Source organism: Chelmon rostratus, chromosome 13 (genome assembly GCF_017976325.1).
Source record: "Chelmon rostratus isolate fCheRos1 chromosome 13, fCheRos1.pri, whole genome shotgun sequence".
NCBI lineage: Eukaryota > Metazoa > Chordata > Actinopteri > Chaetodontiformes > Chaetodontidae > Chelmon > Chelmon rostratus.
In genome coordinates this window covers 23,642,244-23,646,897 of record NC_055670.1, presented here as the reverse complement: position 1 = coordinate 23,646,897, position 4,654 = coordinate 23,642,244, and positions in this window count along the sequence as shown.

The window sequence follows — 4,654 nt, the reverse complement described above, 5'->3', positions numbered from 1 at the left end:
GCTTGTGAGGCCGAACCTTTATTCTGACATCTTTTCTCTGTGAACACCCTGAAAGTCACGTGATGTTTTCAGAATGAATGTTAGCATCATCTGTTTCACCAGTTCAGCGTCTCACAAACTGTTTCGAGTAACGTTTGCTGTAAGTCACACACATATACATATATACCTATCTGTGTGGGGGGATCAATGATGAACATATACACATATATCTATCTGTGTGGGGGGATCAATGATGAACATATACACATATATCTATCTGTGTTGGGGGATCATTGATGAACATATACATATATACCTATCTGTGTGGGGGGATCAATGATGAACATATACACATATATCTATCTGTACGGGGGGATCAATGATGAACATATACATATATACCTATCTGTACGGGGGGATCAATGATGAACATATACACATATATCTATCTGTACGGGGGGATCAATGATGAACATATACACATATACCTATCTGTACGGGGGGATCAATGATGAACATATACACATATACCTATCTGTACGGGGGGGATCAATGATGAACATATACACATATATCTATCTGTACGGGGGGATCAATGATGAACATATACACATATATCTATCTGTACGGGGGGATCAATGATGAACATATACACATATACCTATCTGTACGGGGGGGATCAATGATGAACATATACACATATATCTATCTGTACGGGGGGATCAATGATGAACATATACATATATACCTATCTGTGTGGGGGGATCAATGATGAACATATAGACATATACCTATCTGTACGGGGGGGATCAATGATGAACATATAGACATATACCTATCTGTACGGGGGGATCAATGATGAACATATACATATATACCTATCTGTGTGGGGGGATCAATGATGAACATATACACATATACCTATCTGTACGGGGGGGATCAATGATGAACATATACATATATACCTATCTGTGTGGGGGGATCAATGATGAACATATAGACATATACCTATCTGTACGGGGGGATCAATGATGAACATATACACATATACCTATCTGTACGGGGGGGATCAATGATGAACATATACATATATACCTATCTGTGTGGGGGGATCAATGATGAACATATAGACATATACCTATCTGTACGGGGGGATCAATGATGAACATATACATATATACCTATCTGTACGGGGGGGATCAATGATGAACATATACACATATGCCTATCATATGATCAATGATGAACATATATACATATACCTATCTGTGTGGGGGGCAATGATGAACAAATATACATCTATGCAACTACTCTGTGTGTATGTGTGTGTGTTCTCCGACTGTTCTCTTTTGCCTCATACACTATGGCGTCGTCGACATATGTTTCATGCTCGGCCATGGCGCTGACTGCTTATTTCACTCACGTCTTGTAGGCTAAAAACTTGATCCTCACTGGAGGGGCTCATCAAAGATTCAAAATATTTCCCTCTAAAAGCTACTTGTGATTCTTTCCTCTCTTTTTTGGACTCAGTTTGTTGTGTTTACTCTGTTTACCTGGTTACACTGACTAACATGCACAGACACATGAAAGGCACGTAAAATCCTCAGTGATATGATGAATAGCTCCCATGTTAGCACGCCCATGAGTGGCATCCATATTCCTGCATGAGTCACGCAGCAGGAATCAAGAGTTTCTGTGTGGATTATCTTCTTAACGTAACGTGTTGATGCATCCTTATTTGTTTACTGCCTCCAAATATCAAGACTTGAGATGGAGCGCCACGGTCACCTGACGCCACCGTACGTGAGTGAGTAATGAGCGCATCAGTGCAGGTGAGTTTCTCTCACTTTGCTTCTCTCTGCACATGAATGCTGCAGAGGAACATTAAATGCAGTTTGCATCCCAGCTCGTGACTTTAGTGTTTTTAAGTTGTTATGCAGAAAGAGTTGAGCCCCCCCGAACAAGATACGTACAGTATGTCAGCGCACACAGGTCTGCATTCTGAGCAGCTTCCAGAGAGGTTTAATGCTGCTCAAACAACTCAAAGTCCCAGCGGTCGTCTTCCTACCGAAGACATAATCAGTGTTGACACAGGAAGCTCCTGGGCATTTAAGACACCGGCCCTCTGGTTCTGAACAATGTTAAATTACAGACATGTTGAGAGAGGTTAAGGGCCTAAAAACATGCCCACTCCCCAATGATAAACTCTTCAGCCTCCTCAAGACGAAAAACCCATTAAACACCCGCAACGCCTCGTCGCCTCTCAACAGCGCTCCGCAGTCCGAGGCATGAAAGCGGGAAGGAGATAAAACGGAAACGTTAAATAGGAAAAACATCAGAAAGTTTTCTCCCTGCTGCTCCTCTTCCTCATCAAAGTGTGAGAGCGAGATGCGAGGAGATGACGGACCACCATGAGAGAGCGAGCGATGGGAGGCTCGCAATTTGTTTTCTCTTTTTGTTTCCCGCTTTTCTTTTTCATCTTAACTTCTCGGGCGTTTTTTTTTTCCTGATAAACAGTCGAGAGCGGGGCTCCAGCGCCGTGCAGATATTTTCATTTTCAGCTGCAGCCTCATAAACAGAACGCTGTGAAGACAATGTGGTTAGAAGTGATGAATATATAGCCAGTGGCTTTAATATCTTTAATGCTCGCCACGGATTTGGCGAAGAAGAGAACAGTATTAGATAATGATGAAGAAAAAGGAGTGTGAGGGCTTCTCAGCTCTGAGGTTTTGCTCTCTATTAGAATAAACCAGAATTCTTTTCTTAGGACAAACAAGGCAGCTTTTTATAGATATGGCCTCGAGGTGCTGAATGTCCAAAACTGGGGTCGCCAAAATAACAGGAAGACCCGGGTCTTCAGGTGTTGAACAAAGGCTTTGGCTACAGGAAGATTTTGGGAAATGCACTTTTCATTAGATGAGAAGGTTGAGCTCACTCGCGGTGAAACAATCCAAAGAAAAAGTGCATGAATGAAACAAACAAGACATGAAGTGTTTATGTCGTGTTAATTTGACCATCTCTGTTACCTCGCACAGTGACGCTAGCTGTTTCCACCCGCTTCCAGTCTTTGTGCTAAGCTAAGCTAGCCGTCTTCTGGCAGTAGCACGCTGTTTATTAGTCATGGATCAGTCCTGTTTAAATAACTGTTTAGTTTGAGTTTAAATTGATCCCAGTCAGGATCCAGTTTGAGTTCTGCATGATGATGAGGATTTACATGAGGGCACCTTTCATTCCCATTGGACGCTCGATGTGTTACTGAGCCTGATAAATCGTGTATGATTCTCTATCAGGTGTTTCTCTTATTTTGTTGGTTTCTCGTGACTGTTTTTGGATGACACAAGATTCAAAGTTCAATGTATTCATCCATAAACTCATGGAAATTGCAGATAGCCTTAAAACAGAGTTAAAAACCAAAGAATGCGTATTATGGAAACACATATTCTGATAGCTCCAACCTTGTTGCAAAGTTTTAATATCAAATTCAGTGTCTCAGTCTTTTTCAGAAAGTAAACACAAACCGAGTGACCTTGTGTTGATGCTAAAATAAAGCCAAGACTCTGACCGCCCTAATCGAGACTTGGCCAAGAATGCTGGCTGGCTGGATGCTTGGCTGTCACAGCTATAATCTTGCCTGTTGCTCGATATCCTGGCTTGTAGACTCTTTGGCTGAACAGAGAGTTACGGTGGCGAGCTGATGGGCTATAAGAGCTGATTTGATGGCTGGCTGACTGGCACGGCAGCGGAAGGGATGTCTGGCCTGCTCCGGCTGCGTCCCTGCCTGGCTCCGTCCTGGCAGCTTCTCCTCCTGACTCACTGGCAGAATGGCTGGTTGTACAGGCTAGTTGCCTGGATATGTTGGCCGACAAAACAACAAGACTGACTCACCGGCTTAGTGGCAGTTTGGCCCTGTGCTGGTTCTGTTTCAGAGAGCAACCATCATCCCACTGATAGGAAACAGGATCCCTTAATCACTGGCTCCACATTACATCAACAAAGAGTGGGCCACACCACACACACAGACGCACCTTCACTGCTGTGTCGTAGCACTGCGCTAATCCCTCGTGTTGGACAATTCATGGTAAAAACTGTGTGGACGCCACCGTCCACCTATTAGCTTGTGAAATCCTAACAATGCTTTGATGATGATGTCATCGAGGTTATCTTGGTGTTAGAAATTAGTGATCCGCCTGGACCTAAAACTGAGACGCAAACGCAGCATTTTTTTGAGCATTGTCGTCATTTCTGTCATAAACTTGATGGGAAATGGTCCCCCAGGTGGGCTCAAACTGGGCACATTGCGGTTAATCACCAACATTTTAAACTCTCAGGTGATCAGGACGCCTCATACTTGCGTCCCTGGCTGGTGGTGCCAAATCTGAGAGCTGAATCTGTGTCCTGCTTCATTTCCTCTCTTCCCAGTGTCCGTCGTGCATGGACAGCGGTGGTTTTCCAAAACTGTGGCAACAATTTGAGGAGGGTCCTCTCCTGTTTCAGCAAGTGTTTGGCCAAAACACCCACGGTTTTAGAATGAAATATTCAGTTGTTACACGTAGTGTTGATGGAAAATCTGGATTTTTGGGTTTCTTATTTCAGCTTTTAAGAAAAGCAAAGAATCAAATGTGTGAAGGTTATTCTAACGACGAAGCATCACAGCAGACAGCGCGTCCATAGGAAA